Consider the following 9,024-nt stretch of genomic DNA (forward strand, 5'->3'; position numbering starts at 1 on the left):
TATTTGACGCACAAGGATGATTCCGGATAGACCCGTGTTCCTCTAGTGCAATCGTTGTTCCTTTAGTGCCGTTATCACCAGACTCACCGTCACCAATATAACCGATACCACGCTACGTAGCCCCCTTGCAACGAAAAACCCTCCGTAGATTCATCGCCTCCGCCCGCGCATAGTCTCGTCTTGCATGAACCGCTTTCTCTTCAACCGCTACCTCTATAAATCAACAGCAGTAAAGGCAGCACGAACTGGCATTTGCCTGCGTGCAACGCACAAGCACACACATTTATTGCGTATTTTCCCACCTGCCATGATAACGAACTACAGGACACCGCAGAACTGTGTTGGCAAGCAAGGTCGCTATATTGCTTTCATCGCTTGTCTTGTTTTTATCCTGCGTTGTCCTGTCCTTGGACAACACTCGTTTTACGCAAGTGGTACATAAGAAGCAAGCCCAGTGACGCCGCAGCAAAGCTATCGGCTGCTACTTCACTTTTTCCTTGTCAACGTAGACTTCATTGTCGTTCTTCCCTTCCGCTTCGTCTGCTGCCACAAATCACGGTGCGATCTCGGCTCAAGAAGACAGTCCACTGCTGCTGCCACTGCCGATGTCGCTATCTCTAGTGGTAGCAGCTGAGCGGGAACGGAGTATTTGACACGGAACACTGCTGTGTATTTTTGCTGACGGCAAGCCGTGTTTTCACCAACGTGACATCTTTGCGCCACGTTTCGGTAGAAGGTTCCTGGCCGTCGCAAGTTCGTCCCTTCGGCGCAATTTGCACCGCAATAGCGTCGTCATTTATTTCGGTAGCGTTGACAAAGGGCTTCGATAGAATGAACATAAAGGAAAAGTTATGGCCAGTCCACATCACCCATTAACCGCGCAGCCTCTCGCAGGCGCAACTGCCCCGCAAGGTAATATTATAGCCGGATCGCGTCCAGTTAAATCAGTTTATTTGGAGCATCAAAGAAAGTCAACTTCCTTTAAGTTATGGCTAATTCTCTCATGTCAGTTTGTCTGATCTGATGCACACCCCCTTGCCGTCTTGATTTTGGTCTATGTTTTTACACGAGTAATGTGCTCATTTCTCATAAGCTATGCTTGATAATAGTAATAATTATGTAGCGTTGCTTGTCACTCTTTGACCCATATGCCGACGCTGCAAAAAATTAATTGTCTTTATAGAGCGAGCTGCTTAGAAGGTCTTCTAGACGGTAGCGATTAATTCAGTATAAATTTATCTAACTGGAGCATGGCAAAATTCACTGTGTATAGGTATTACACTGAATCACCTATTATCATCGGTTCCGTTGGGGCCGTTAAATAACCGTTAAGGCCGACTGTACTCTAATCGGACAGATACGTTAAGGTTAACACTGTGGTGGTGTCACCACTGTACCAGTATAGATTCACAGATATATATTATGATAATGCTGATTATGTAGCTGTTATAATCATACTTGTGGTTTCGGTAGTCCAAACACGAAAACGAAAAAGACCTTCCCGATAATCATTACCTTTAGCGATCCGTTTCATTAACCTAAGAAAGCAGAGCACACTTCTGATAGGTCCACTCTGATGGCGCTCAAAAAATGCTACGCAAATTTTCTTTATAAACTTTTTCTCATAGCTCAGAGGCCGCGTTCAAACATCTCGCGGTCCCTAACCTATTTTTGCTTGGACCCGCAACGTTTTAGCTATTCGCTCTTATTCAAGTCTGCTGTCTTCCCCGTCACCAATAGACGTTTCACCGGTGCTACGGCGGCTTTAACAAGGCGTGCAGGTAGTGTTACTGTTTTTAATTATTAGTGCACAGGAAACTTTTTTGGAAACTGTATCTGTCCTATGATGAGTTACATCGCCAGGTCAACTTTATTAAGCTTATGCTTCCAGCATTTGTCCTTGGTAAAGTTTTCGTTGACATGTTATACATTGCTGTGTTGTATTGATCCGCACGTAGGGTATCCGCTAGCTTTGTCAATTTCTACATTTTCTGCTGGCATTCCGCCTGTCGTGCGTGTACACGTTTGTAGCTTTACTTCCGACATCGCGGTTAGGCGTTCCGCGAGATAGTTACTTCTTCGAAACGAAGCGTGTATGCCTTGATTCGAATCTACGTACACCATAGCATATGCCAAATATTAGCATGCAAAGACGTTACCCACTAAGTGGACCTACTAACTTTAGATAGTTTCCTAGGTAACACGAAAAAAAAGATACGATATCGCCTAAAAGCAGTCAGATTACGAGGTGATATCCATAGTGAAGGTAGTAACAGTACTATCTCCGATTGGATACTGAGTATAATAGTGAGGTATCAAATTTTTTAAATCAAAGGCGATTTTATTCATCTGTAATCGCGTTCTTCAATGGCGGTGAATAGTAAGCGACCGGCCAAAAATAGGATTGATTCAATAGAACATTACAAGGGAATTGACGACGCTGTGCTATTATGCTTAAACAGGCCTGATGTACATACAATTTGATGCTAGATTTTAGATAGTCGAGAAGTCCGTGAACGAAAAAAATCAAAATGGTGTTATTGACTTACAATTCAACCCAGCCCATGCATACCCCAGACGGACCGTTCGGTAACAACTAACGATCCTTAGATACGCTATGGAATCGGAGCGCGTCTCAAGACAGGATAAATGTGTCGTGCGTGTAAAATAGCCACACAGGACGACAATGTAGAAAGTGATTTTTCTTACATGGTTTGGTTATATAGACGTTGTTAAAAAGCTTGTTCTTTTCGGTCAACGAGTGACGAAACAACTACGATTGCATAGCCGAGCCACGACATCGTTTATAGGTTGGCATACGGCCAGAAATCTAAATGACCTGATCGCAGCTACACGCAGTACCGCTTAATTCACATAGACCAACTATCAGTAGTTTTTATCAGTAGTAATAGATAGCCTTGCTTTTTCAATTTGTTACAAACGATTAGATGTGATACAACGAGAAGTTTACGATCTATTTAATTATCTGAGCTTGTCTGTTGTCTTGCCACGAATAGGCCATCTTTAAATTGCCCTGTACATCACACCGGGGCTAAATTAAGCAATCTTTTTTTAACGGTATACATTGCTGAAAGAATTATAATAACGGATGGATAGTGCCGAATCTCCTCCGGTACACAAATACGAAATTTTTACCGAACAATGTTGCCACTTGATCACAAACATGACTTCAAACTAAAATTTTCTGCAATCGATGCTTAGAAGTTTTCCGTAATGATTTGATGTATTGATAATTAAATGTCGACATTGACTTAACTGGAGACGTAGCCATATTATCCTGTTTAGTGTTTTCACAGCAGAGGACGTAGTATATCTTTTGTTGTCTTAAACCATACGTGCTAGACATCTTCGAAATAGACAATACCTAGTAATGCATGTACGTCTCCTACGCGTGTCCTATCTTAAAAGGGCCTCTCAGCTCCGGTGCTAAGCGACTAATTGTCCGGTCGGCTTCAAAGACTTCCTAGCTAATAAGATTCACTTCATTCACTACCACCGAAGTACTGCTGCGAGGTGCCACAGTGAACAAGCAGCAGACGTCGCCTTACATATATAAACCGATATCATATGCGTTGCTATCAATGCTTTTGTCGGGAATGGTATCTGTCACAACCAAGACGGCGAGATAACGTGGGCTGTAGTGTTGGAAACTTGAAAATATAAAGTTCCCCATTTTGATTACACACAAGTCTGTTTGCAACTTGTTATTATTTATCAGAATAAGGCTCGTACATATCTCTAAGCAGTGTCATGTCTTTTATTATGTGTTTGATAGTTCGCTTCAAACCGAAGACCTTTAAAACATAGTGCGGTGTTAACATGTCTGAAGCCTCATCTGGATTTGCACAGCAGTGGGTCGACTTGCTGGGTCGGAATTGGATGCTCTGTGCACCTTGTATGGCGCGTGTCTATCTTTGTAAAAGGAAGCTGAAAGAAACGTATATTTTAGATAGCAGCAATTATAACCTAAACACTTCAACAGCTTTCAGCCGTCGCTGAAGGCAGTACCTATCGCTGCTTACGAGATTATTTTCATCAGCGAGAAACTGAGTGTCAGAGACCTCGCCAAACTAGACCAGACCAAGCCAAATTGAACTTTCCGAAGCCTTCAGGCTACATGAGATGGCACGCATTCAACTGGTACGCTTCCCGGCCGACACAGCACCTCTCGTCGAGAATCTTCGTTGAATGCACGAAGTGTCGGAAATCGAGGCGTACATTGTCAACATCGAAGCAAAAAAAAAAGCTAGAAAAAAGATGGTGAACGAATGTTTCTTCATAAATCCAGGGACGAGTAATAATAAATGATGGCTCGATCCATGGATCGATATCTTCATTCACATAGCTGGCGGGACCGAGGGTTTCATTGATGTCAATGTCTACGCGGAAATGTCACATCGGTGCCTGTACTCAGATCTGATCAGCTGGTCGTCAAGTAAAAGCGGCTTCAAGCGACGGCACATGCCAGTAGTGATTTGCTCTTGTACCTAGCGCCGTGATTCTAGAACACCCTGTTTTTTCTAAGGTGTCAATACGATTGTACTTGTCGGTCACGGCAGGTATCATTCCTATTTTTCGTACGCATATAAATATTGTAATTATATTGACAGCAAAAAACTAAATAAAATAGTGAACGTATTATAAATATATCGTACTATATAATGCTGCTCAACTTGATGTGGTAATGGACACTGAGGGGCTGTCGCTCTAAAACGACTAAGTTATTTAAGTTCATGCTTTGATTGAAGTAAGTGTACACTTAACGGACAGTCAATAAAAGCAGGAAAATCACGACCAATAATGCCGTTAAAAATCGAGCTGAATAAACATAGATGCGCTTCTATCGCTTGAGCAACATTATTTTTTGCCCGCGGTGTTTTTAGCGCAATATGGGAAACCTCGTTCTTGCCAACCTCCCAAACAGTTGTTGGACAGTTCAGCACGATATCCGATAATCGAACAAGAGAACGTTATTATCCCGACTGTGGCCATTCGAAAACAGAAAAAAATTATTGCAACCTCCATTATGACACGAATAAACAGCGTCGAAATATCGAGGGGAAAACAAAACTTCTACGAGTATTCCACGCGGTAATTTGGTGAGGCAGACTTGCTCCATCTAGATCTTTGCACTTATCCACCCGAAACGGTCACTATGAATATAAAATACGGCTAGTGACAGCTGCGGCGGCACGCAAATCTCTATCGGCGCTTTACATTGGTCATGGCAGACAGACCACGGCATTTCGAAATTGCGTAGGGACGATTTATGGACAATACTAGGAGGAACAACGAGAAGCAATCTTTGCAGGCATCCCAGGCATACGACTACGATTCGAAAGCTGACGTTGGGAGTCGTTAAAAGAAGGAAAATGCAATTTGTGTGATCAGAAAGTTAACTCATGGACCGTCGTTGGAATGGTAATGTTAGCTAGAATGATAAAACATCTATTAATAAAGATACTAAGATAAAGCGAGCTTATCTGTGGTCATTTTTTTTTTATGGTTGCTCGTCTTCGCTCGAGTAATACGTTATTATGTGTCTACTTTGTGATCTATATCACGGAACTCGGCGTATTTAGCTATAATATAGGCTTTGTGCGAGTAGACTTTTTCGGTCTCGAGCGGATGTTCTATTTGAAATTTGTACCAGTTGCCAAATGATAGTTTTACTGCCCGAGCGCTATAACGAGAACTATATAGTTTTTTGGGGCTGCACGAGAGGTTTGCAGTGAATGAAGGCCATTCTAAAGTGCACGTGTGTATGCTAGTAGAGTTTATCGGCATCGGTCTGCTGCTGGACTAAATCTATGAACCAAGATTTCACTTAATGCGAAGCTAAAAAAATTCTATTAATATCCGCATGGGGGTAGCAGCTTGTTTTCTAGCTGACAATAGCTGCCAGTTATTTCTCGTGTAATTCTCAACAATTCGTTCCTTCGACTAATATAACAAATTTGAATAACCTACCATTGCCAAAAGGCCTTGATAAGGTCAATGAGAGAACGCCTGTTTTGATTACAAATATACTGCGTATTATTGCGTAAGCCATATCGATGATGACACGTTTTATATATAGTTTTTGCCCTTATTCGTCCTATCTCATTATTTATAATAATGCTGCTAATCTTAATAGAGTAAAGCGAGTCCTATACACTTACATACCATATCATATAACAGGGCTATGCGAACCGGCTATTAGAAGGCAGTCTTAAAGCAAAAAACCTTGCCCTATTTGTCCTGGATCTGTGACCACATGACCACGTCAATATCAAATTGCTTCATATGTGTTCATGTGGAAAAAGTGTCTCATTTGTGCTAGAAGCATAAACATAGTAATATCTTTATTTTTCTATTGATGGGCTTTGGCACGAAATGGTCAACTTATCGGTGAAGCAATGGGTTACGTGACTGGGTGAAGTTAGGTGGAAATTCAAAGGATATTCAGGTTTAGAATACCAATTAGACTAATTATTAATTCAGTTTTATCTATATTTTTTATGAGCTGAACATGACAAATGGCTTGTTTGAGTCGCCCAAAATAGAAAATTAAGCTAATATAGTTATGAGTATGTATATCGGTGTCTTCATAGTAGTCGATATAGAGAAATCATAGAGTCAACTACGGTTACATCCCTTACGAACCTCAACTTTCCACAATTTGTTTGCGTACATAGGTAAGCTAGCGTAACAATTTGGCATTGTTCCGGATACAGATGCTTACTTCGCGCACCTAGACCGCAGTCTGAGTGGGAACATTCAAATCGAGAAAAGAGATAATGGCCGGCTTAGGTTCACTTCAACAGACGCATTGGCTGATAACGTTAATGTTTTATAGATCTCATGGGAGAATCGGCAATAAATGTTTTACGGTTTTTTTGAATGATTGCCATATATTTGTACGCTTATTATGAGACAAAATGTGGGACTATAAACTTGTAGTAGATAATATCGGATGAATAGAGCCGATTGTATTCGATCTTGTCAACATTTTCACATATGTTCACAGTCAGCATAGGTTTATATAAAATAATGTTTATTGAAATGAAGTAGACAGCACCTCAGTACAAAGCCGCCTCGATGCGCCCGTCAAAAGAGTTTGTTAATACTAATACTTTATGACTAAGGAGTAATCGATGGCGAAGTAATCTATCTAACAGGTAGTGAATCTTGGTTGCATGTGTGTCGTAAGTAGATTTGCGTTAAGAGGTACAAAGTAGATATTAGAATAGGGCTATACAGGGGTAGACTGAGAGTTGGGCTGAGGTTAACGCTTTTTCTACTCAAACATATAGAATTTGGCAATATTTTTTAAAGTTCTTTAATATCGTAGATATCATCCTAGTTTTCCTTCTCCCCCCCTCTCTCTATTTCTCTCTTTTTAAATGTATATATATATATATCAGCCGAGCAGATGATCTTTGAAAGTGAACTTTTGTATTGCTGGGAGAATATTAAGTTGGATGAAGGTATAGATCCGTCTAATGTTCATCAGCCTATAAGCTATTAAGTTTCGATCGATATCCTGTCCGATAAGATGGTGTCTAAATTTCCTCGTTGTCTACTGAAATGACTCTTATAGACGTTTGTAAAACTTCTGCCTATTTTTAATTATGTTTTTTTTTTACAAGAGTGACAATCCTACGCATCAAAAAATTAGAAAAATCAAAAGTTAGAGCATTGTAGGTATCGCGTCTTGAAGTCATTTCCTGGGGTCTTTTTTAAAATTCTCGCGAAAAATGTGCATCTGTCTTACAATTGACTCCTAATATGATTAATCCAATATGAGCGGCGTGATTGTATCTATGAAAAGTAGACCTGTTTATAAGTGTTGTTAAACGATATTTTCTTGTAGTTGTAGGAAACAGCAGATCCTTCACTTTTCATATATATCTTAAATACGTTAAGTTAGTTTGTGAAATATGGACCGGATAAACTTTAACATTTATTAACTTTTAAACTCTTTAACTCTTAAACAGACAAACTTTAGCTGGTCAATGCCCTAACCCTCTAGAAACTTGTTAATAAAAACTGGTTGAACTTAGTTCATAAAAAATGAGTTTATAATAAAAAATATGTTTTAATCTCGAAAACCAACAGCCAGTTGTCAAGTTTTCATTTCTAGAAAGCCGTAGCGCTGCAAAGATTCATCGAAGATTGCTGGAGAGATCAGGTGGAAAGCCATTGTTGCTACGTCGCCATATTGGCTGAAGGAAGGTTATTCGTTGCTAAGTGGCTTTCTATAAATATGGTCGAATGTTTTAGTCAAGACTAAAAAATATTATAACTGCGTCTTTTTTTTTTTTCGATTATCTAGTATTTACTCACTACTATCGCATCTTCCGTATTTCAAAGCGTCCGAAATCCAACTTGGGTTCTTGCTAATGACCTCGTTTTTTTTAGAAGTTGAGTTAACTGACCATTTAAAACTTAGCTACAGTAAATGACAATTTAGGATCTGCAGTTTGGTAAAAACAGGGCGCTGCTGCTGGTCAAAGATTGAGAAGAGTCAGATCTTCACCTTTATGGATGGGTATAATTATGGGTTTTTTAAATGCCCAGGGAAAATGTTTTGCTCAATAACGAGTTTGTGCAGCCGTTGTAAGATGCTAGCAAAGAAATTATCGTTTTTTCTTATGACTCATTATAGTTTTTCATTGTAGCCCGTCGTTAAAGAAGTTTTTAGTTAATGAAAAGACTTAATCAAATCACTGGTAGAGGACGCTAGAAGCTCTGACGTGTCACTTGGTTTCCGGCGATCTGTAATGAGATGCCTAACCTATGCCTAATCTATTGCCGAACCTCTTCAGCATTAACGAAAGGTATATCAATGAAAGCTAGCCTTTGTTTTTTTATTAAGTCAATTCATATAGCATTGTAGTTTCAGTGAAGATCACAAGTATTTATTCTGTGTACTTTACAGAAGGTATGGAAAAATACGTTTGGAAAAGGTATTGCATCATTTTCATAAGTGGTTAATTATACTCAATGGAGACGGGTTGT

At 40.0% G+C, this 9,024-nt stretch overlaps 1 long non-coding RNA gene across 1 annotated transcript; it reads left to right on the plus strand.

Annotated features, from left to right (window-relative positions):
- The first annotated feature begins 1,662 nt into the window (after positions 1-1,662).
- Positions 1,663-5,503, plus strand: LOC147758252 (uncharacterized). The gene is made up of 2 exons (XR_015330599.1): positions 1,663-1,781; positions 3,797-5,503. It is a non-coding gene; the product is annotated as an uncharacterized LOC147758252 (long non-coding RNA).
- The last annotated feature ends 3,521 nt before the right edge of the window (positions 5,504-9,024 follow it).

The sequence above is a fragment of the Varroa destructor genome, unplaced genomic scaffold, assembly GCF_002443255.2.
Source record: "Varroa destructor unplaced genomic scaffold, Vdes_3.0 BEIS01000001.1, whole genome shotgun sequence".
NCBI lineage: Eukaryota > Metazoa > Arthropoda > Arachnida > Mesostigmata > Varroidae > Varroa > Varroa destructor.